The 26,784-nt window shown below is 33.0% G+C and overlaps 1 protein-coding gene across 6 annotated transcripts in view; it reads right to left on the bottom strand.

Moving 5' to 3' along the window:
* Positions 1–26,784, bottom strand: part of TAFA2 (TAFA chemokine like family member 2) — a 551,862-nt gene that overhangs the window by 143,160 nt on the left and 381,918 nt on the right. The window contains exon 1 of one of the 6 annotated variants that reach the window (XM_074269785.1): positions 1,180–2,290. The exons of the other annotated variants lie outside the window; for them this stretch is intronic. The gene's annotated coding sequence lies outside the window, so the exon portion shown is untranslated. Of the gene's footprint in view, positions 1–1,179; positions 2,291–26,784 lie in introns of those variants that run through there. 6 annotated transcript variants of the gene reach the window in all.

Genomic DNA, 26,784 nt, shown 5'->3' with positions numbered 1-26,784 from the left:
TGACTTTTGAGAAGATAGGAATAAAAGACACTGAGTACAGTAACAGGTATATATTTTAAGATATTTCAGTAAAATTATTATGTTTTAAATAGATTAAGGTTAAGGTGGCCTGGTGGCAAGGGAATGAGGAAGCTTAAAAAAGAAGTCTCTCCTTATCTACACATTTCTATAATTTCAAAATGAATTTACAAGCCCCATCAGAATTTGGTTCTAGAACCAACAAAGGTTTTGAAATGTATACCAGAATGCTACCTTAGTGATACCTTTCTTCAAGTGACATATTAAACTGAAGGGGTACCACCTCATTACTGATGACTGTTCAGAAATCAACTATAGAGTTTCAGACCTAAATGGAGTGACAAATATCTTAATTAGTTTTAGTAATTTCCTCAGGCTGAAATCATGTCACCAAATGTAACTATCTATGCTTTATCTTTGTATTATAAATGACATACCAGCCAACATAACTCCTGGTTATTATCCAAAGATAAAAGAACTGTGTCAGGCTCTCCAAAAATTCTACTCAGGGAAATACAAGCAATGTTAAGTTTATAGAACCAACAAACATTCTTCTAATCCTGTGAATATCTTGTACTGTGAAGAGCAATATTCAATTATCAAAACAGATGTTTAATAAAGCATGTCTCCTATTGATGTGTCAATGTGACTAAATGCAATGACAGGAGAGGAAATCTCCAGAATCTATGGATCACCAATTTCTTGGTTTTAAATATTCATAATATGTCACTTTATCTGCCCATGGCATGATATAGTATGAGAGCATGTTGCTACTACATAATCCTTGTATTTTTACATCCTGTACATCGTGGCATCTAGTATTAATATGCATCCTTTGTTGTGTGTTTTTTTAAGTGAATTAGTGAACAGCTGAAAGATAAAAGGTCTTTATTTTCATTACAGGTCAGTCTATGCAGATTTCCCTATTCACAACTATCTCTAAAATGTGTCTCTTATGAATTATGAGTCTTCCATATAGTTCTTCTAAAGAATTAGAATGTATTATGGGGCTTTTGTTTCTTTATTATTAATATGCTTCCTTGCTTTAAGAGTAGCCAGGAATAAGTGAATCAGGCAAATTATATACAAGATGAAGAGTTCTATTTCCAAGCTTTCAAAGAAGATGCTGTTTTATACAAAGAAAGGAGAAAGGCACAATACCAGAGACAAGGATGTCTTTGTTCTTCTTCCATTCATTGTCTTTTGTTTCATACTTTCTGTACAACAAATACATCTAAAAGCACAATCTTCATAGAAATAATGACCTCATCTGCTGACAGTTTCCAACATAACACTATAAACAAGGAATTTTAGAATATAATCAACTCTTCACTAATGATATGTGAGCATCAGACACACACACACACACACACATATGTATGTATATATAGGGAGTTACCCATTTAAATATTTTTTAATATAAACCTGGCTTTTTCCTTCTGGCCAAGATTCCCTATTATGCATTGTAATTATGTGAACAGATGATACAAAGTGACTTAAATACTTACTTAAAAACAATTAGAAAGAAAACTATCTAAGAAAGAAGAATCAGAAAATGTGTTATAAAATCTGTGATGAAAAATACTTAGTTTATCCAGTACTTTGACTTATACACATCACCATTTTCCTCGATCCCAGCAAATAATAAAGGATTCAAAGCAATATGAAAATACTCAAAAAAAATCAAAGAGATCCTATTTTTGGAAGTTCTCTCCAGTGTAACAGATGACAACCATGCTTAATTATCCTATAAGTCTCTTGGCCATGCTCACCAAAATGATGTATCCAAAATTCTGAAGGCTTTCCTTATTTTCTTTTGACATACTAATAACTACATGGGTACCCAAGAAATATCTGACTTTCCAAATGTCATTCCTCACCCTCACCTATCTTTTCTTACTGTCATATAATATGATGTCATCTTTATCCTCATTTTTCTTCAAACTTCCTTATTGATTATAGGTTGAAACTTATTTTACTCAGGTTGAAACTTATTTTACTCATTGCCCTATGTATGATGCTCACTTTTAATCCATTTTAAATTCTATCAGAGTGGGGGGAGAGGGGTTTACTACCGTATAGTATTATGAGAAAGTTGTTACTAAAATGACAGAGCTTTGGTTTCATAAAAAGTTTTGGGTATTTAAAAAGACTTACAGTTTCCTAGGAACCATCCAATTGAGATTTTGTTTTCACTGACATGTCAGGACAAACCTTTCTTTTCTTTTCTTTTCTTTTTTTCATTTAAAGTGACTTTTAAAATATCCACTAGAAGGTTATCAACCATCATGAACATTTATAGATAAAAGAACAAGAAATAAAAATTGTAAATGTAATTGTAAATCATATTGATATTCTTACTAATTCACAGTCAACATAGTAATACTAATATTACTTTGCTTTAATGTGACCCAAATCCAATCTCCCTTTGGTAGCTTTATTTTTTTTACATGTTTTTGAATAACTATTGCTACCTGCTCTACTCTCATACAAAGCCTACCCCAAAAGCAAAAGTCCTCTTTTTAATAAAAGTATAGTTGAGCAAATTAATTTGGAAGTTCTGACTATGTCTGAAAATGTATATTTCATTATGCACCCACCATTTATCACATCACTTCTAAAAGGTAGAAGGCATGCTCCTCCATCATTTTTCTGGAGTCATTAGTCAGAATTTAAAAAATTTTTTAAGGTTGTTTTCTTATTTTTGTAGTCATTCAATAAATAGTAAATCTGGTTCTGCTCACTTCATTCTGCAACAGTTCATAAATATTCCCAAATTTCTCCAAATATGAAATTTATTTTTTCTAACTGCAAAATAATATTATACTGCATTCATAAATTATTATTCATTCAGTCATTCTTCAGTTAATGGGTAGCCACTTTATCTCCAATTTTTGCAAGAACAAAAAAAAATGTATAGCCATAATTAGTTTTTCTTTTTACAAATAAAGATCCTTTCTTCTTTTACATCTCTTTGTTGCATAGGCCTAGTAGAATTATTTTGGGATCAAAGAATAGGTACAGTTTAGTGATTCTTGGTGTGTAAATCCAAAATGATTTGCAGAATGCTTAGATTAGTTAATAACACCACAAACCATGTATTAGTCTTTAGTGAGTCTTTGCTTTTATTGTCTTCCAAAGAATAGTTATTTTCTTTGTCATGTTTGTCAATATAATAAATGTGAGAAGAAAAATATCAGAGTTTGAATTTGCATTTGTCTTATTATTAGTGATTTGGAGTATTTTTTCCTGTTTTTCTTGAAACTTTGTCTAGCTACTGGGAAATATTTCTTGATTTTATATACTGATATTGATTACCCATACATCTTTGATAAGAGGAAGTATTATATGAAAAAAGAGCTGACCTCAACTGCTTATTAGTTATATGAGTGATCCTGGTCAAATCACTTAACCTTTTTTGCCTCCGTTTTCTGATTTGTCAAACAAACTGGGAAAGGAAATGACAAGCCACTCCAGTGTCTTTGCCACAGAAACTCCAAATGGAGTCACAATGCATTGGACATGGCTGAAATAACTAAAAAGCAATAGTAATTTTTAGCAGAATTTCTTTTTCTACTTTTCTCAGCTGATTTTTGTTACTGCTGAGCAGAAATGATCATTTGTGATGGTTTATGTCCTATATTTTTACTGAAATTAAAGTTTCTATTAAATTTTAGTTGAATCTCTTAGAAATTTCTAAATAAATATTATATCATCTATACATAGTGATACTTTTGATTCCTTTTCGCCAATGTTTGTTGCCTTACTTCATTTTTTCTTGTCTTATTACCATAGAAAATCATTCTAACACTAGTAATTATGGTTACCCATGCTTCACCCATTTCTTTATTGGAAAAGCTTCTAGTGTTTACTCATTAAAAATGATGGCTTTAAATAGGCATTATTCATTAAGGAAAGTCTAATACTCTGATTTCTAATTTTTTATGTAAAAATGTATTCTTTCAAAATATTTTCTGCAACACATGATTTTATTTTTGTTATTAATATGGTATATTGAACAACTAAGCAGTCCTGATCTTAGTTTAAAATCTTTTTAATGTCGTCTCTTTGCAAATAGTTTACATTTATATTCATTATAGATATTACTCTATAGTTTTATTTCTCTAAGGTTACATTCTATCTTATCTGTAAATACTTGTATTACCTTCTTTATTTGTGTTATCTCCCCCATTAGAATGTAAGATTCATGAGGACAGGAACTATTTTGCCTTCCTTTATATTTCCTTTGCTTAGTATAGTGCCCAACACATGGTATTCATTTAAGAAACAGTTGTTGATTGAGATATTAAAAACCTTTCACTTTCAGTTTCCTCACAAGAAAAGAGAAATAGAGCTTTTTCTCTCTCTAAGGATTATGACAGTAAAATGAAATGAGTCCTGAAAGAAAACTTTTAAATGTTATATAAATTTCAGAGCTTTACATAAACTTAGAAACCATATTTTATTGGTTTTTATAGCTATCCCTGTTGTCTTATCCATCAGGAAACAGTTTATTTTAGACCAGGCACTCTGTTAGGCCCTAGAAGAAATATATGAACAAAAGTTCATATGATGTTTTGATCTATTCCATCCCCCATGTTTTATTCATGTGGAACTGAAATATTGTAGAAGTTAAGGGACTTGGGCAGAGTCACACAGATTTCTAATAGCAAAGACAAAACTGAAAGCTATGTGTTCTAACTTCCAAGATAATGCTCTTATATTATCGCTGACATCATCACTATACCTAAGACCTATAGCAAAGCACTGTGCTAAGTGTTGTATACATAATACTTCATTTGATCTTCATAACAACCCTAGAATTAGGTGTTATCATTATTCCCATTTTACAAATGAGGAAACTGAGGTAGATGACAGTTAAATGACTTGCTCAGATTCTCACAGCTAATAAGTGCTTGAAGCCAAATTTGAACTTGTTTTTCTGACTCCAGACCCAGTTCTTTATTCATTGTGTTACCTAGCTGCCTCCATTGATAATCATGAATGATGAGCTTTATAAGTGTGCTTAAATAATATCATATTTATTAATAGAGAGTAGAATATCATATCTCATAAAAAAATGAAAATGTAACCTGAGGGTATAATTGTTCATACTTCCATAAGGGGAATAACCCTTGACAAATTCATTTGCCTTAAACATAATTTTCCTTTAGTTTTCTGAGGAAGCAGTTACCAAATTAAGAATGTCTCAGTATTCTGAGATAGTAGAACTCATTTGCATATAAAATCTGTTGAACTTTGAACTGAATGTAAGACATAGGTTTAAATATTTTGTACTTCACATGGTTATTTGCATATAAAAAGTTGGAGAAGTCTGAGTTAATAACTAGAGATATATGAATAGTGGACGGTTTTGTGATTATGAGACAACTATACTTAACTCTATTATGGATAAGTACCAAAATATGATAATATTACTACAAACCATTATATTAAATTATATCCCTCATAGAAAATTTCCTACTGATTATTCATATCCACATATGTATTATATAAATATAATATATAATTTATTTTTAAATTATGAGATATAAATAAATATATACAGAGATATAGAATAAATTTATTTGTATATAAATAGAATAAACATGTCTTTTTAAATTGAATATTTATTATATATAATATACTTATTTATTCAGAAATAGAAGTCTCAGTATTGATATGTTTGTGTTGGCATTTTCTCTCTCTCTATATATATATGCATATATACATACACACAAATATATGTGAATGTATATATCTCTATGTATTTTATATGTATTTCAAATATATACTGTATGTACTATCCTTGTATATATGTGTGCATATGAATACATAAATGTACATGTGTGTATACCCTTCAAGCTCCATAAAAGAAAAGCCTTAACTTTCTACAGTTATCACTTATTGCCAAATAGCTTTGATTGACCAAAAAGAGGTAGTTCTCACTACTGTCATCTGTTTACTCCTGAGAAGAAAAGAGAAGACAGCAGATAATTCTCTTCCTTGACACCTGTTGAGAAGTAGAAAAGGGAAAGAACAATCATGCAAAAGCACAGAGTTGGAGAAGAATTTGACAGATTAAGATAAAGGGTGCTGAAGGCATCAACTGAGTCTGAAACTGGAAGTGGCAGAATCTAACATTGCTGTTGAGGAAGCAGACTGAGCTTAACAGAGGAACAATTGAGAGGCAAATCTCAGAAAAGGGCCCTATGGGGCATATTGCCCAGCTGAGACATCACATCAACTGAAGTATTAGAATATCACAGTGTGTTTCAGATCTATTCAGTAGAAGCTACATTCATCTAGCATCTTTATGGGCAGTTCCTGAGACTCAAAGATCTGGGTGGTTCCAGAACTGTAAGTTGCTCTGGTCAGTTGTGTACATTCTTATTTCCCTGGAATTTTAAGTATATACTTAATTTCTCTATAGATTATCTCCACTGTTATTTGTTCATATTTATTTATGCGTGAAATATTATATAATTATTAAAAGTTTCTTTTGCATTTTCAATTAGTGCTTTGTTTAATTTCGATTAAGTATCAGTGATTGATTTTTAAGAGAAATACTTGGAGGTGGGGAAGGGAATTTATGAGCCATAATATCAGTGGGATTAGTTAACAACTAGACTTAACTCTAGGGACAGCTAGATAGCCCAGTGGACAGAGCACCAGCCCTGAAGTCAGGAGGACCTGAGTTCAAATATGACCTCAGTCACTTAACACTTCCTAGCTGTGTGACCCTGGCCAAGTCACTTTATCCCAATTGTTTAAGGGGGGAAAAAAGCATTAACTCTAGAATCCTGAGATCAGGGATCTTAACAGTTTTCTTTCCACTAGAAAAACACTGACCTGCCAGCACAGGAAGAATAAAAATTGAGGGAAAATGAAACACTGAAAGGGGGTAAGGGGAGAGAGAAAATGAAGGGCTATAGTTCAATAGGTAGGAATCTCATTAATGTGAGTACTTCCCTCAATATTACAGAACACATTCTTCTCATATATGTCTCATCCTATTTCCTACTTATGCATGGTCTATCATCAATCCTCCATGGGATACCCACCCAATAAATTAAGGGCATTTCTCTAAATCACTTGACCTTGCATGGATGCCCATGAAATACAAGGGTAATCAATCAGTTTTCCTTAACTCCCATTATGTGACTGGCCCACCTTCTTTTCTAGTCATACACAACTCTAATAAGATTCCTTATAAAATTTCTCTAGTGTAATTTATAAACTTACTCATGCTCACAATACATTTCTCCATTATCCTTTGAGTGATTCTCAGTTATAATTCTGTGAAAATGTGGTATTTTATAGCTTAGGAACTATATCGCATTAGTAGAAAAATAATTAATAAAACAAAAAAATGATATCCTCATTTCAGTGACAAATTTGAGTTCATTAAGAATACTCTTCAATTTTCCAAAGATAATCCATCTCAGTCTTCTTCTGTTCAGTTGTAGGCCCAACTCACTGTGCATCCACAAGTCTGTCCTATGGATATATTTACTGATTAGCCAGCAACATAAGTTGTCCATTGAGTTGTATATTATAGTCTAGACAAAAGACATTCTTTCTTCAATTGATGTTCCTTGTGAATAGGTAAAACAAAATTTTGGGTGTTTATTAATATAATTCAGTAAATTATATAATTTCAAAAGACAAATAACAATGTCATGGGCAAATAAAATAATCCCTCTTCAATTTGGACTTGGTACTGACAAGTGACATTCTTGATTTGAGAAGCAAATACCTTTGGTTAACATATTTTATCCTATTTTATGTATCATTTTGCCTTAGTGATTTGAGGATCATTGAAAAAAAATATATTGTTATAAGTTAAGCAAAACAGCTTTTTGGAAGAGATCTTTAATGCAACATTTCACGTTATCAAAATATTCTTTTTGAAAGTCAATAAAAAAGTCAATAAAACTTGCATTCTCTATATTTTCATTTGCCTGTGATTGTATGTAGTTTACTTTTAAAATACCATTTTGAGAGTCTACTTGTTCTCTCCTCCTGACTTTACCAATGATGTCTTCGGTATATTGCAGATTATTTCTCAAAAGATTTTATTAAAATCTGAAAATAGGTATTTAGTTGATTCATTGAAGTTCTTTCTATCACTTTTACCAAAGATAGCAATATTTTTCCCTTAAGACTGCGGTCTTTTGTTTTTTAAATATCCTGAGAATTAGTCTCTCTATGCCCTCAAAATGATGTTACCTCTAGTAGGGACTTCTACATATATTTAGTGTAGCTTAGCTACTTGGTTCCCTTTCATGGCATTTTTATTATCAAAAAGTATCTCCTGTTTTCAAAGAATGTTATCCAAAGGAAAAAAAATTATCTATTCAAATAACAAAAATGGATACTCCCCAAAAGATTCATAAAGGAAAATTTTAATGAAGTAAATTAATATAACAAATTGCAAAAATACAAATGAAGATAAAGATAGAATCTCTAAAGAAATCTTAAAAGACCTTTATGATTTCATAAATAATACTAAGCAAACAAAAAGCAGAACAGAGTTGTGTGTAAGGCTAGAAGACAGAGAGATATTTCATGAATGCTATACCTAGGAATTCATTAAATGAGACATGAAAGTTAGGAAAAGAACAAGTTTTATGGAAAAAGTGATGAATTCTGCTCCAGGCATGTTCAACTTAGGGTGCCACTGGGACTTCCAGGTAGAGATGTCCAGGAGGCAGTTGGATATGTTAGAAGATAGATTAAGGCTGAAGGTCAATCAGCAACCAATTATTAAGTAATCCTATGTGCCAAGAACTGTGCCTAGAGTTAATAAAATTGAGACTAAAATGAAACTGACCCTTCTTTCAAGGAATTTGCAGCTGTGTCACAAAACACGTATACTTAAAAGTAAATTATATATTTACTATATAATATAGATATAGATATACACACATATATATATGTATGCATATATACATATTTATAAGTATATACAGATATACACATTTATATATTGTGCATACACATGCAAATATATACATAAGTACACACACACACACACACACATATATATATATATATATATGCAATAAGAACAAAATAATTTCTAGGGGCAAGGGTATAAGTGGCTGTTTGGGAGTGGAGGGGATGAATGTCTCAAGACAGGCTTCAAGAAAGAGGTGGTATTAGATCTGAGCTAAAAATGAAGGAGCACATTTCATGCACTAGAGATAGTGTTCTCAATAGAATTAAAATGTCCTAACTGGCCAGTTTGACTGTAGCACAAAGCATAATAGACAGTAAATAAACCTAAAAAAAGGTTTAGAGTCAGATTGTGCAAGAATGCCAAGTAAAGAAGTTTGTATTTTTTTAATCCAAGAAACAATGTTGGATAATGGGTTAGAAAACTGATCTAGAAAGAAGGAAAATACAGGATTAAATCCCTTTTCTGATAGATAGTCACTATGTGACCCTATACAGGTCATTTAATCACTCAGCGTTCTAGGCAAATCTGAGGCTTTTAAGTTGCAGAGAAAATGCTGACATGAATTGGTAGAGTGAATTATCAGGAGCTCATTACACAAGTAAAATCACAAATTCAGTACCTATCCCTAAAGGCAAAAGGGAATTGCTGAAACATTTTGAGCTGGAATATGATTTTGGATACTGTGTGAGGGATAGATTGGAAAGGTGGAAAATTGAGACAGGGAATCCAATTATGAAGCTATCACAATAATTCAAGGGAATCATGATGAGGTCTTGAACTAGGATTGTGGCTGCATGAATGGAGAGAATGGGATGGTAAGGAGGTGAGATGGTCAACATTCAGCAACTGATTAGATATGGGAAGTTGAGAGAGAGAGAGTGAAGAATCAAGGATGATTCTGAGGTTTTGAAATTAGATCACTGGATAGATGGTGGTGTTCTGAACAGAAATAGGGAAATTCAGGATAAGAGTGGATTTGGGGAAAAGAATTAGTTTTCTTTGGACAATATGGGTTTGAATTATCTGTGAGATATCCAGTGGAAATTTTTCAATGAGCAGAGGTAGAGGAATAAAATTCAGGAGAAAAACTAGGGCTACAAATATGGAAGTCACCTGCAGAGAGGATAATTGAGGCCATGAAAAATATATAAAGAAAGGGAAGGCAAAGAAGAGACTATAAAAAGGAGCAAAAGAATGAAAAAGGGAGAAAGAGAAAGGGGGAGAAAGGAAGGTAGGAAGGAAGGAAGGAAGGGAGGAAGGAAGGAAGGAAGGAAGGAAGGAAGGAAGGAAGGAAGGAAGGAAGGAAGGAAGGAAGGAAGGAAGGAAGGAAGGAAGGAAGGAAGGAAGATATGTGAATTAAGGTCTCTCACTTGGAAATATAGCTAGTATAATGAATCTTATATTTGTTATTAGAAGCATTTGTTTCTATGCAAACATACATGGCTTTTATGGTGTAAACTGAAGAAAATTTAAAAGTGCTCCTCGAATAGATAAGGTCACTTTGCGAAAGTACCACTCTGTGACCCCTCTGTGTTTGCATATATATAAATTCCCTCTATGACATTCCTGTCGTGTTTGCTCAGTGAACAAGTAATTTGCCACTCTCATTACTCCAGGTACAAGGTAGCTCGTGAAAAATCAATCTTCTTTCTGCTTCATACATCACAGCTTCCCCAAGACACAAAGTGAATTCTGATTATGAAATGAAGCTATGAGATTAAGCTACAAGTCTCTGTTGGCAGACTACATTGTTTGAAGGGGCTAAGAAAAGTTAGATTCTACCTTGCCAAACAAAAACTTGGCAGTCACAAAGGAAATTTCTATATACAAAGCAAGTTATTGTTTTTGCAAAACATTTCCTTTCCTAGAGGGAGGTTTGAATAGTGGAAAGAACAAGTAGCTATAGGGGCTTTAGTGCACTGCTATTCAGAAATATTAATCTTCCATCTCTTCAGGTCACAAATCATTTTCTCCACTTCCTTGACAGGCTGAAATTTGACTTTGAAGGACAATGTATTACAGGGTCCAAGCTGGCTGTAATATGCTCGGATTCTCCTGAGAGACAGAGCTGACTTGTATCAGCAGAGGAAAACATTTTCAGTATATTCACTGACTAAAACACAAATATAAGAGTCAGCACCAAAGTGGCAGCCTCAGCATCATGGCTGAACAGCTCCACCGCAAAGACAGAGAGGGGCACTTTCATGCTATGTCTCTTATCAGATACAGACTTCAAGAATTTGTGGATTAAAACTTCAAGTTGGAACACACTTATTTTAAAAGGTCAGCAAAAAATTACTGAAATAAAGTTTATAAACTAAAGGGAACTGATTCTGGAATCAAGAAGCTTGCTCTACCTCTGTGATCATGAGCAAATCACTTAACTTCTGGGACCTGTATTTGTATGCCAAGCTTTCTAAAAAAATAAAAGTTTAATAAATGTTTCACCATGTCTCTATATGACAATATTGGACTAGGTGGCCTCTAATGTCCCTTCCAGCTTTGTGGCCATCATCAAGTTGCTTAAATTCTCCAAGATTGTTTCCTTATAGTGGACATGTCCCATAATAGTTAAGCCACTAGTGCTGTGCATGTCCTCATCTTTACCCAAGGCATCTTCTGTGCTGCTAAAAATAAATACTTTCAATGTCTTCCATTCCACATACCTCAACACACACACACACACACACACACACACACACACACACACACACACACACACACATGGCTTACCTCTATGCCTGACACTGCTTGGGGCACTTTGCAAATATTATCTCATTTTAATTATACCACAACCCTGTGAAGTAAGTATTATTGGAATTATTATTCCTCTTTTATAAATAAATAAATAAATGATTGGTTTACATTTATTAAGCATTAACTGTATACCAAGCACTGTGCTGGGGATATAAATACAGAATCTATTTAGTCAGCTAGCAATCATTTCTTAAGCACTTTCTATACTTACCATACTACCTCTGTAAAGTACTTGATCCAACATAAAATCTTTTCCTAATAAGATTAGAGGTTTTTATTTTTTCCTATATATCATTCTAGAAAGACAACATGCTATAAATGATCTGTAGTCAGAAAGCGTGGGTCTTGAATCTTGCCTCTGACAATGGGCTAACTGTATCACCCTAAGCAAATAAGCCTTTCTGAGTCTGCAACAAATCTCTATTTTGTCTACAAAATCATAGACAGATTATAATCTATTTGATTTTTTACACTGATGAAATCACAGAAACTTGACAGAGTTCCTCCTAGTTTGAAAGAGAGTGACTCAAAAATGCCAGAAGCAATTCTATAGTCAAGTTGAAATTTTCACAGCCTCTCTGATTTTAGGGATCTTCCAGTTAAATTCTTCATTTTACAAGTGGGGAAAAGAAGGCCCAGAAAGATTTAATGATATTCCTTTCTTTCTCAAATAGACCCAGACAAACTACTCTCTTCATTCGTTTCAGATTCTGAATAGTTTCACTTACCCACCAGTTGACTTACCACTTCTCCTCTATTATCCATTCTCCTCCATATCTATCTGTCTGCTTGTCTATCTTACCTAAAGCACACAGTAATACAGCTGCAAATAACCCAAAGCATTCTTACTCCAAGAATAGTGCTCCTTTCCCTAACCCATATTGATTTCATGATCCATTTCCATGATAGAGCTATAATTTCATCAGACAATCAAAGAGGCTGAAGCTTGGCCAGGATCATATATCTAGTTGGTAGTAAAGCTAATATTTGAACCCAGGTCTCCTGACTCATAAACACTCATTCCAATTAAAAAAAAAAAAAAAAAACTGGCTTCATGAGCTCTATATGCAAGTAATCTATGATTTTGTGAACTTAAATAGCTTTCTAAGTATCAGAAGTGGCATTTATATCTAAGCCTTATTGTTTCCAAACTGGGTATGTTATTCATTTTGGATCACTTCTTTTCTTGTCCTACATAGAAATCAGAACTTTCAAGACAACAGCTCCAATAAAACTGGCCCAACAACACTTGTTCATTAAACAGAAAATTAATCTAAAGGCTAATAAGAGAAAATACTTGCCGAATCACAGAGGCACAAAGAGAAATTTTAGGGAGAACCACAATTCTATCTCCTAAATCTTACACTACCGAATTTATGGGCTGTTTTAGAACCCATAATGGAAAAGACATTTAGAATTGAAGTACCATGACCAAGTTCATATGAGAACTGCAAGAGGTAAGGCTGCACTGATTCAAAACACAATGTATTTCTCCCATATGAGAATATCTTAATTTGACCTAGCCCAAATAAGGAGAATGTATGCAGTTTTTTGGCACTAAAGAAATCTAAATTACAAAGAAGAATTAAGCAATAGATTTGAATAACAGTTTGCTTGTTATGAGATTGTGAGCTCTAGAGGGCAGGAACCATCTTTTGTCTTTCTTTGTATAATAACATTTAGCATACTGGCTGGCACATATAGCTATTTAATAAATGTTTATTTTACACACACACACACACACACACACACACACACACACATATTTGTTTCTAATGGTAGCCAAACTAGGGAAGGATAAGGGAAGGGGAGGGAAGGAAATTTACATGAGGATTACATTTATTGCGTTTAAAAGGAATAGCAAGTTGTATATAATAGATTTGAAGTTTCAAGTGCAAATGTGTTTTTATTATTGTGTTATGAAATGCTTGTTTTATTTCATAAACTGAAAATAAAATAAAAACATTTTTTAAAAATAAATAAACGCTTGTCAACTGGCTGGATTATTAAATTGAAGCCAGTAGGCACTTCCAGAGAAAACAGAGTAAGTATGTGTGTGTGTGTGTGTGTGTGTGTGTGTGTGTGTGTGTGTGTGTTGGTGTGTGTGTGTGTTGTCCATGAAAAGAGTATCAGTTTTGTAGTGAAAGGCCTTGTGTTTGAATCCTGATTCTGTTACCTATTAATTTGTCTCTATTTCTGTAGCCTCATCTATAAAGTGAGAAATTAGACTAACTTATCTCTAAGTTTCCTTCTTTTTCTAAGCCTTGAGTCTGTTTCTCCAGAAACTGTGCATTTATTTATCCTGTACCTAAGTCACTGACAATACTTTGAAATACATAATTATATTTACCTGTAATGTTTCCTCTATATATTATTATGGTTCTGAAAACTTGATAAATTTAATCTCTTGACTAGACTCCTATAAGTTTTGTCTCATAGGTTGTCATTATATCTAACGACTAAAGCCACTTTACAACCTCTTGAAAGTTTAGGGAATGTGTTTTCTTTGCCAAATAATGCATTTGTAGCCAAATTGCTACATTTGCTACAATTGCTACATTAAAATGATATGATACAGCTGCAGATCTATAGCATCCTTGTGCACTTACTGTGTACTCTGATTAAACAAGACTTCTTTCTCAATGTGATTAACTGTAATTTTCACCTTTACTACATTTCCAACAAGATGCCTGGAGGGAAAAATAAAGAAAACCACACAGGAGTAAACAGTTCATCCTTTCTGCTGACAACAATTTCATGGAAGCTTGACTTATTTCACTGTTCATTTTTGGATGCTTATAGCCTATCCTTTTGTCAATCACTAATATTCAAGGTAAATTTAAGGGAAAAATTAGCTTTTCAAATTTGTTTCTTATATATATTTTCTCATATCAAATGTGCAATATAGCACTTGAGCTATTCTTTAAATAGATTGAGTAGTCTCATGTAGACTTAATCAAGAAAAACATTTAGAGCATTGTTTCTAGACCTAATTAATTCTGGATTTAGAGACCACATTTTAGAATATAGCTCATTTTTTATTTTTTAATGGTTAATTTTTTTTATTTTTTCTCTATAGTGTTTTATTTATCAAATTACATATAAATACAGTTTTCAACATTCATTTTGGTAAGATTCTGAGCTCCAAATTTTTTCTCCTTCTCTCTCTTCCCTCCCTCTTCCCCAACGTAGCAAACAAGCTTATATAATTATATAAACATTTTAAATATATTTCAATATTTGTCATGTTATGAAAGAAAAATCAGAAGAAAAAGGAAAAAACACAACAAAAAAGCATACAAAAATGGAAATATGTAATTTTTCAACTGGAATATTCCTGTGTTTGGATGTGTGTATGTGTGTGTTGCTATTCAAGCAATGGATGAGGAAATGAAGACAATCTAATTCATTTTAATCAATATTGAGTGAATGTCTTACACAGAAAAGCAGTTCAACATCGAATAGTTATCTTCAAGTATTTGAAGGGCCATCATGTGGAAGAGTGATTAGACTCGATCTATTTGGTCCCAGAGGGCAGAACCAGGAACAATAGGAAGATTGCAGTTTGATGCTGGGGAAATTTTCTTAATAATTAGAGTTAGCCAAAAATAGAATAGGTTGTCTGGATAGGGTGTCCCCAAACATCTTAGTAAAGTTTTAAAACTGCACTAATTTTCATGATCCTCTTACATGAGAGATCTATGATTTCAAAAGGACAATAATAGAAGCTGATTTAACTAGAATCATATAACTAGTTGGTAATAGAGTTGGATTTGAACTGCTGCTCCTGACTCCTAGGGCAGCTAGGTAATGCAGTAGGCTAAAATAGGAGTTAGGAGGATATGAATTCAAATTCTGCTTCAGACACTCTGAGCAAATCACTTACCCCTCTTTGCCTCGGTTTCCTCATCTGTTAAATGAGTTGTAAAGGGAAATGGGAAACCACTCCAATATCTTTGCCAAGAAAATCCCAAATGAGTCACTGAGAGTAAGACATGATGGAAACAAATGAACAGCAGCAACTGCTTCTAACTCCCTAGTACAATGTACCTTCCAATAAAACAGACTGGTTTCATAACATGAAAGTTGTTTGTGATTTTGTCAGCTTAGAAACTTGCATAGAGTCAAAGATATCATTTATGCCCAAGTCTTTAAACCCAATGTGCTATTCACTAGTTTAGTAAACTCCACTTGCATGTTTGGGACACCCTAATATAAGAAGCAAGTATTGACTATATAAGATGGGTTTGTAGCTCCCTCCCAGTTATTAAATTGTATGATTCTGATCTTCATTTTCCAGTCCTTATTTAGAAAATGTGTCAAATATGAACCCCTTAAGCCCCACCATAATCCTTAGTACAGCCAACATGAAATTAAAATATAAATGAGAAATATTTAACAAAATAAACAAAAATCCAACAGAATATAGACTGTTAATGTGTGTCTTTCTAAGTCAATATATCACCTGGAAGGATCCTTTTATACAATGTTGACACTACTCATTTAGAGGTATGGAATTGAAAAAAAAAATTATGACCCTTCCCCACCCCAACATGAGGTTAATTCAAAATTTTAAATTTAACCTTGTATCTTAAGAATGGCACAAATAATCAGGGTCAGGGATAGAACAGACCCTATTTCTGGAGCTTATCAAAAAGTGTTCCAAAACTGGCCAAAGATACTTCAGAAATAATTCAGGGGGAGCCAAAGGAAGTAATGGGTCCAAACAGCAGAGCTTAAGAAGAATAAAAGAGACTGAAGATCAATATGTACCAGAATGGTACATTACAGTAACTCCACAGATGAAGCTTGTTTGCTGAAATAAACAATTGCATTATAGCCTAGAACACCCTTATATACCCTTCTTATAGAAGGCAAGTTACAATCTTGGTTTCCTAAATGGCATATCCCTTAGATCAGTAGTCTCCAAACTTGAAACCATTTTTGATCCTATAGTCCTATCAAATATTTTGAAAAAAGAATTCTGCTCATTTCACTCTATTATTTTGTGCAAGACTGCCCATGTTTTCCTAAGATCATCATTTCTTATTGCAGAGTATTTCATCTCAATCATATACTACACTTGTTCTGCCATTGTCTAGTTGGCAAGTATTCCTGAAATTTCCAGTTTTTTGCTACCACAAAGAAAACAGCCACAAATATTTTAGAACATATAGATTCTTTTACTTTTTCCTTAATCATCTTTGAAGTATCTTGTAACAAAAATATTGTTTTAAAAACAAATTTAAGCAATTAAGTCACTTAGACTTAATTGAATTAATTAAAAATACCCAAATTAACTACAAATGACACATGAAGGAAGATATTTAGTGCATTCAGAAAAAGAAATATAAATAGATGAATTTCTAGAATTATTTCACATATGTATGGGTGTGTAATGGTAGCCATCTCTAGGGAGGGAGGGAGAAGGAAAGAAAAAAGGAAAAAAGATAAATTTACATGATAATTTTATTATATATTTAAAAGAAGTTATACATAACAGATATATATAACAGCAAGTTATACATAACAGATTTGCAGTTTCATGTCCAATCATATTATTTTATTATACTATGTTATAGAAATGCTTATTTCATAACTTAAAAATAATTTTTTAAAATAGCAAGTACATCTATTTTTGACTCTCTTTGCATCTTAAGCACTTCACATAGTCCATAGAACATAGAAACTGCTTAATAAATGTGAGTTAACTATTTATTATATATGTGGGTGTTTTACTAATATCCTAGGTACATTACAAAACCTACATAACAGTAGAATCAAAAGAAAGAGATTACAAGATGTTTTCTATTTCTTTAAAATTTACCATTAGAATGAAAATTTTATACCAATGTGATTGAATATCCATCATTATTATTTTAAAAGTGAATTTCATACTTTGTTAAATAGTATTTCAAAGATCTGGTTCTGAGCTACAGTTTATTTAGATTTTTGGTTATAATGACTATCATAGGTAAAAAAATTATATCTCACAAAGACAGAGATACAGACTGAATATGAGTTTTCATTGGTATAGAGAGTTCCAGAGTTAGAGAATTCCTTCTACCATTATTGGTCAGTGCCTTCTCTTCAACTTGCCATCTTAGGTATCTAAAGGACTGAAATGTTACCAATTGGCCCAGGATGACATATACTATATGTGCCTAAAATAGGGATTGACCCCAAATTTCCCTGATTTCAAGACTTTGTGTCTATCCCCTATGTGATATGATGCTGCCTCTTGTTTCACAAGGATGAAAATGGGAAACTCTGAATGGAAAAATTTGGCTCCATTTCCCCATGATAGTAGGTTTTGAGTTCCAATAAGCTGTTAGGTGCAGGGTTTTCACTGGTATTTGACAGATATAGGGAAGAGAGAGATTTACCATGCTAGTGGAAACCACTTCCTGGTGTTCCACTGAAGGACGCTGGAGTGGGAAAGAGTCTTGAAAAGAGGAAAGCAATTAGAAGGTCATTGCAATTAGATGAGTAAAAAGTGAGGAGAGACTCACCTAAAGTAGTAGCTGTATGAAAGGAGTGAGAGGCTCTGATTTGAGAGCTAGAAGTAGCAAAATTTGTCAACTTACTGGACATAAGGTCTGAGGGAGAGTAACCTAGGAGTTCAAAAGAATCCTTGCTTACTGAAATAATGACATTTATGAAGGGGAGGTTTTGGATGATGATAATCAGCTCAATTTTAGACATTAAGTTTGATATGGCAAGAGGATATTGAGTTTAGTGGGTAAAGGGGGGAAATGTAAAAAATGTTTGTTTTGTGTGAGATGATAGCAATTCAGGTCTTTTTTTTTTCCCTCCTCATTTCTCCTCACTTAATCACATCCAAAACCAAACATGGAGATAAGAATGACTCTGGAGTAGAAAATTAATGAAATTGTGATGAAAAAATTAACAACTGTGGTCAAAGGCTCAAGGAGTCTACCAGGTTCTAATTATATTACATTTACACAAACCCAACAAAATATTGTATAATCTTCCAAACACTGCATATTTAATTTGTCCAGGGATTCCCTAAGCCCATGTGCAATAAACTTAACAGTTAAATACACAGCACTTGAAAAGTGCTTAGATTACAATTCCCATCATTTCCTCTGATATTACTAGGCCACTTCAAATTATTGAAGATCTTCCCTTGCTAATATTTGTGCTTAAAAGAATTTAGTTTACTAAGGTTTCGATCTATTTGTTTAATGAGGGGAGGCAACACAAAATGGGAGGGGTTGCAATATTTGCTTTTAACTTAGAAATTATCTCTTAGAAGATAGTTATTTGTTTTTTTTAATTATTATCTTGCCAGCTTCTTTCAACCTGCTAACAGGAATGAAAGTTAGGGGCACAGCACACAAAAAAAGGAAAGGAAAAAGAAAGAAAGAAAAGAGAAATGGAAGGAAGAAAGGAAAAGGGGGGAAAGAAGAGGAAGGGGATGGGAAGGGGAGGAAAAGAGAAAGGAAAGAGAAAAGAAAGAAAGAAGGAACAAAGGAAGGAAGGGAGGGACAGAGGGCAAGAGGAATGGAGGCAGGAGGGAGGGAAGAAGAAAGGGAGGGAAGAAGGGAAAAAAGAAGGGAGGGAGGAAGGGAGGAATGGAGGAAGGAATGAAGAAAGGGAGAGAAGGAGGAACAATGGAGAAAAGGAAAAAGAGAGAGAAGGAAGAAGAAACAGAGGGGGGAAAGAGACAGAGAGAGGAAGAAAAGGATGATTTATATAGCTCCTACAATGTGCGAGGTATTTTGCTGAGTGCTTTAAAATATTATCTCATTTGATTCTCATTATCACACTATAAAGTAACTCCTTTTATTAACCTTATTTTATAATTGAAGAAATTGAGGCAGACAGAGATTAAGTCACTTGCTGAGGATCACACAGCTTTGTGTCTGAGGCTGAACTTGAACTCAGGTCTTCCTGATTGTAGGTCCAACGTTTTACCCATAATATCCCCTATCTATCTCTAACTTGTATGAGTGAATCCAGTACTTAAGTTAGAGATACTTATGTACACACACATACACACAAAGAGGGAGCACCAGCGCAAGAGAAGAGAATAAACGAAACATTTTTAAAAGCACAAGAAGAGACAGAAATATATGTAGAAGAAACAGAAGTGGGATGGTTTGAGAACTAATAAGTGAAATTGATAGTATACTTAAAAAAAACCTAGGTTGAGCTGAATTTGAACTCTAGTTTTCCTGACTCCAGGTCCAATCCATCACTTAGCTGACTGACTTGTTCAAAGTTATACAAATAGGAGAAACTATGTAATATGATTCAATATTAGGTATCTATTAACTCTAAATCCAATGTTTTCCCCTCTCTACCACAATATTACTCTGTTGATAGCCTATATATCCTTCAACTTTCCTTCCTCAAACCTCAAATAATTATTTATATTCATATGCAGATAGCACATTTTATTTTGTACTGTGATTGTTCATGTATACATACTTTTTACTGGTTTGTAAACTCTCTGATGGCAAAGGGCTATGTCTTATTTAACCTATGTGCCAAAAATCACTTCTAACAAGACAATAATAGCACCTATTTGTTGTGATATTTGTTTCTTTGCAAACCTTAAAATACTACATAAATGCTAGCTATTAGTACTGGATGGTTTTTTAGAAAGCTGAAGGCAGGTATCATGGTCAACATCTACAAAACTGACAAAACTGATACTGTCAAGCTATAGTACATATAAAATCAGTAAGGATTTTGCAAAAATTAGTCAAATAAATGCTAAATTGAATCACATATTGCAATACCATCTCTTTGCCACCAAAAATGAAAATTATTCCCCTAGGTCCTAAAAAAAAAATATGTCCTTTCCTCTTTAACTCACTGGGCACAGGAGGTGGGGGAGGGAAAAGGAGGGGAAGATGAAGAGAAAGAGTGGGGGGGCAAGAAGGAAGAGAAAAGAAAAAAAGAAAAATATATATAACTTTGTTGCATATTTGCAGAAAATAGCAAATTGTACATGGTATATCAACAGTTTCATTTGCAATCATCTTTTTTATAGCACTGTGTTTTGGAAATGCTTGTTTTTTTCATGAATTGAAAATAAAATAGTTTTTAAAAATTATGTCTTTTCACATTTTCAATTCTTACAACCTTGGAGATTCTATTTGATGAAATAACTAATAAATATAGAAACTGAAGTTTTCCTGCATGCTAAATAATAGCACTGAGTTAAAATTTATTCATATTCATCAAGGCAGAAAGTTTGATCTTGGTAGTGTTGAAAAATTTCAGAAGAATAAATTTTCTCTACAAAGCCAATTGTAATTTACACTCATTAACCTGGCTGCCTTTTCAACCAACAAAATCATAATAATATACATAAAAAATTTTAGAAAGGATGTGCAGTTCTAGATACACACTATTCCTTTAAAAGACTGTCATCACAAAACCTAAGGATGTCTACTTTGTTGAAATATGAATTTTTGTCTATTTTAAAAATAACATTAAGACCACAGGAGTTAAAATCAGAAGCTTATTCCAACCCATCCACTCAACCTCATCTCTCTACTCTCCTTCATACAGTATGTTTCAGGCAAATCATACTAATCATATCCTGTCCTCTTCTGACTCTGTGTGATAATGATTCCACCTGCCAGAAGAGTAAGCTTGTCATATTTCTATGCATACAAGGGCTAAATTCAGGTACTATCACCCCCATAAAAACTCTCTGATCCTTATATATGGAAGTAGTCTTTCCCTCTTTGTATTTTTGGCAGCAGTTTATTTAAGAGAACTCCTATATCCATTAATACATTCTACTTTATGCCATATTTATTTTCATACAAGTTACATCCTTTCTATTGGAGAACAAGAACTATGTTTTATTTTGTTTTGTTTTTATTTAATCTCTGTATCCAGTGCTTTGTGCACAGTAGATGCTTCATGAATGTTGATTGAAACTGCAAATTGTTTATCTAATTATATTGATTTGTACACACAGTAGGAATAGAATGAGGAAGACATTTATTAAAGACTACTATGTGCTGGTAATACAAAGAGAAATAGAAGATAGTCCTCTTCTCTCAGTAATTCACATTCGAATTAAGAGAACAATACATATAGGAATGCTCAACTGTAAAGGAGAATGTGAGCACAATGGGCCACCATATTAATGGAAAGATTGTATTTGATAAATCTCCCTATCCAAAAAGTGTGCTGACTAATGATTTTTGGGACAGTAAGAACAGTTCGGGATTCTGTGTTATTCTGGGCAGAGAAATAGCATCCATCTAGGAAGTGTCTTGGTGAGAACAGAATCATGGAGACTGGACTCAACTTTTCCTACTGGACCATCAGAAACCACTATTATCTAGGGAGTTACAGTAATGGGAGAGAAAGATCCCACGCTACTTTATCAGTCTAAGCATAACATAAGAAGAGAGATTCAGAAGGCAGTAAAAGGTGACCCACTAAAACATAGTCACCACAAAAGAATTTTTTTTTTCTTTTAATTAGAGAGCCACCTGGGTTAGGGCAATATCCTCCCCAGAACGTGTCAAATCTTTTCTTCCTACTATCTATGTATCAATTACCTTATTGCAGACATAGTAGTTTCATTCTTAAATTCAATGTTCAAATATTAAGACTGAGGAGCACAAACAAAAATTTAAAAAGATCACTATCCCTAATTTCTTGGAACTTGCATTCTACTTGTCAAAAAGGAAAAGAGGCTATAACATGCACAAATAAGTGAATATAAATTCACTTAAGGAGAGAACACTGACAACAAAGGAAATTCAAAAACCCTTTCCAAAAATTCTCTGCTCAACATTTTTCAAAAGTTTTCTTTTGCCTAAGGGGGGAAAAACAACTCCTTAGTGTAATATTCAAACTCCTCCACAGTCTGATTACATATAAGAAATATACAGTACAAAACAAAAGGCAATCTCAGAGGGCAGTCTTGAATGAAGCCCATGAAATCACAGGCCTGGGGGAAAATTCAGGTTTTTTTCAAAGGATTTTCTGTCAAATAATCCTGCAAAATTGATATTACAGTTATTATCCCTACTTTTCTGATGAGAAAACTGAGTTTCAACTATGTTAAGTGACAAATTATAATAATAGCTAACATTTATATATAATACTTATTATGTACCAGGTATGGGGCTAAGGGATCTCCAATTATATCATTTGATTCTCACACCATTCCAAGAAAGCCACTATTATTATTATTATTATTATTCCCATTTTACAGATGAGGAAACGGAGGCAAATTGTTAAATGACTTGCCAAAGATCACATATTTAGGAAGTGTCTTAGGCTAGATTTCATCTTAGTTTTTCCTAACTCCAGGTCCAGAATTCTAACCACTACACCACCTAGTTTTCTGACTGACTTTAAGTGTTACAAATTGTAAATATCATAGTTAGAATTCAAAGCCAGTTTTCTATATTTCCAATTCCAGTACTCTTTCCTCTATTGCCACAATATCACTCTTTCTGGTCATATTCTATGCATCTTTAAAGGCTCAGCTTAACTGATATTGCCTCAATGAAGCCTCCCCTGATCCTTCAAGTGGGAGATGGATTTTCCTTTCTCAAATTCTTTATATTCTTAAGCAAAAAGTATATTTTATTATTCATTGTGGTTGTTTGTGTGTGTGCGCCCTCTCTCCTCTATTAGATTGTAAATTCTATGAAGGTAAAGGACTATGTTCTAGAGCTCCTTTGTAGATTCTCTAGCATCTTGTAAAGTAAGCTATATGTAGTAAGTAGCTGCTCTATAAATGAACATTGAATTAGTTCAATTCAACCCCTTCAGTTATCAGGAGACTAGTGATATTCAAAAGCAGACAACTGGCTAAAGCTATGTCCTAACATAATAATCATTTAGTCATTAACACATCATACCCCCCACTAATAAATGCAATCCTCTATGGAGTTTCTTGATAGCAGACATGTGAAATAATTATTCTCATCCAATTCTTTTGACACTGATTAATATCAAACCACCACTTTTAGGTGCCAATATTAATTGAACCAAAAACAAATATAACACAATTTGGATAATATTAAATATTTCTTTCAGAAAAATATTAATCCTTGAATTCATTGAAAAGATATAAATATGATCATTGCTGATTTTCTATCTTAAGGATTTTTTAAATCTCCTTAATCAAGTTAGTAAAATTTGAACTACCAAGAGGAAGTCAAGAATAACTAGTGAAATGAAAACGAAATATATCAAATATCACATTCACGAAACATTTTTTTTTATTTTCCAAGTTTTCCTTTTGAAACAATTAATTAGGAAAGTCTAGGAATAAGGTCACAGTGCATATGTTCTATCTGCAATGAGAACCTCTGCATCTGATTTAACAATAAGGCAAAATCCTAGAGCTTAATGGAAGTATTTTATAGCCATTTCATAAAGATAATCTCTCTCCTTATAGAACAAGAAATTGAATTACCATTCAAAAGCCCAACTTAATAAGGTACAATAATAATAGTGTTGATTAGATAATATAATATGTAAAAAACCAGATGAAATGATAACAAATTATCAGTTCTTAAAACTATAGTTCAAACCTAACTATAACAGTATCAATATTCCAATTTCATGAGATCCAGATCTATATCTTAGAGATGAATTTCATAAAGAAAAACATAGTATTGTCTTAATTTTATAAATACAAAAATAGTCTTTATATTACTTTGCTAACATCACCAATATTCTTAAAGGATAGCATTATTTCATATACTGGTGACTAGGAGACTTTCAAAAAAGTTTCCTCAGGAATTTGAAGTAAGAAGTAAGGTTGACAACTTGTACAAAGACAAACATAAATGATGAAACATAATGTAAGAAAGAACAAAAAATTCACTTTGTCTGAATTAAAGATAAATAAAATGTCCCTTAATGTGTAATAAGTCTGGAAAACGGGAATGGAAGCCTGCCATGAAGAGCTAAACAGAGCAATTTTTATTTGATTTCAGAAGCAATAGGGTGTCACTGGATCTTGATGAGCAGAAAAATGACCTGGTAAGGTCTAGGTATATGTCATCATAGAACTATGGAATTTGAGAGTTGGAAGGAACCTTTGAAATTGCCTAGTCTAATATCTCCTCATTTTATAGTTGGGTTCATGGAAACACAAAAAAGTGAAGAGACATTCTCAACTACGAGTAAGTCCCATAACTACTAATAGCAATGTTGGGACTATCCAAGATAGTTTTCAAACTGAAGCTTAGTAGATACATACACATATATATATATAATATCATCATTAGTATATATACATATACATATACATATACATATACATATACATATACATATACATATACATATACATATACATATACGATATATATATATATCATCCTTATTCAAAAGGAATGAACTGGAGAATCCTAGTAAATAGATATTTTATTTATAGCAAAAAAAAATACTTTTAGCAGCTGTCTCTTCCCAAAACTCTGTTCTTACATTAAAAAAATCTAAATTATGTTCTAATAGCAGTTATTGGAAACAAGTGTTAAGCCCAATGTGTGTGGAATTGAGAGATAGTTGCTGATGGGAAATAAAGAGGATTCTACATTAAAAATGCAGGGGGTCTTCTGTGTTCTGTCACCTAAATGGGACCAATCTAATGACTTGATACAGATTTCTCAGGTATATGACAGATTATGACCTCACCATTGTCATTCAGATACACAATGGGGAAATAAATGCCTGAGCACTAGGTAGAATCTAGAAGCCCTCTCAGGATATAACAAGCCCAGGGTGCTTATCCCTGAAGTGATTCTGTACTTCGAATATTCTGTGAAGCTAAGACAAAGATCAAACATCCAAAATATCCCACAGAATTATAAGACATACACCTTCATGTGAAATCATGAAAAATTTTGGAAGGCTAATCTTTAGAGTTTAGGGGAAATTCAATGGATAATAATCACAGGATTTAAATAGAAGAGATTTTTTTATTCCAACCTTCTCATTTTGTAAATGAAAAAATGAGGCTGCAAGGTTAACAAGTTTACCTAGGGATCCTAGATAGAAAATAACAGAACTGAGAGTAATGCTCACATGATTTGTCCCAAGTCTTTTTTGTAGGACTACTGACAGCTAAATGGATGAAGCTGATGACCTCTCAAGGTCCCTTCTATCCCCACAGTTCTCTGATATAACACAAATGTCCTACATTCTGAAAAAAACAAACTAGCATGAGCTTTGTTTTTCCTTCATCAGTTTATTCTCTGATCTGAAATATAATTTGTAATCCAACAACGATCCAAAGGTGCAATTTCAGGAAGCAAGTTTCAGATGAAGGAGTCTACATTTCACTGTCATAGACTTATAAGAGATGACAGTTTGTAATCCCATGGATGCAGTGAAGGATAGTCACATATCATGAACTGGTGAGTGAATAGCTTTACAATGCCAGCATTGGATAGGAAGCTAGTCTTGAGTTATTTCATTCTAATTGCATTTTTGATTTTAAAGTCATAACCTCTATATGCCTTCATCACTCTATTTGTAAAGTAATCAGAATACCAAAGTATCTTGAGACCCAGTGACAGTCTCCATGATGTTCAGAGGTACAAGGAATATATTGTCCTTCATAGACATACAGTATGCTACTAAATTACAATCATTCATTCACATATTGAGTCCCTCTAATGTATAAGACAGTATTTTAGATGCTTGAGTCCTTTCAAGTTTGAGTCACTTGAGAAAAGGGATAGATAATCTTTTCCTTTCTTCTTATTACCAGTACTTATCAGTGGCTGGAACATAGTAGGTATAGTGAACCTAGAGAATTCAGAAAAAATATTTCCCCTCAGGTGAAATCAGTGCCTTTCTATGAATTTGAGATAAGATTTTACTTGGTTTTCAAAAGAAGAGCTACTTTTCTCATATATTTTCTGACATATAGATGGATGTAGAATGTCGCCAATTATTGCTGGCAATTTTGCTCAAATAAGTGGGTTTGGTTGCTATTCTCTTTTGCATAACTAGTGTTTGATGGATTAAAAGCTAGAAAGGACCTTAGAGATGATCCATTTCCACTCTCT

Source organism: Sminthopsis crassicaudata, chromosome 5 (assembly GCF_048593235.1).
Source record: "Sminthopsis crassicaudata isolate SCR6 chromosome 5, ASM4859323v1, whole genome shotgun sequence".
NCBI classification, from domain to species: Eukaryota; Metazoa; Chordata; class Mammalia; order Dasyuromorphia; family Dasyuridae; genus Sminthopsis; species Sminthopsis crassicaudata.
This window is presented reverse-complemented; position numbering and strand designations above follow the sequence as displayed.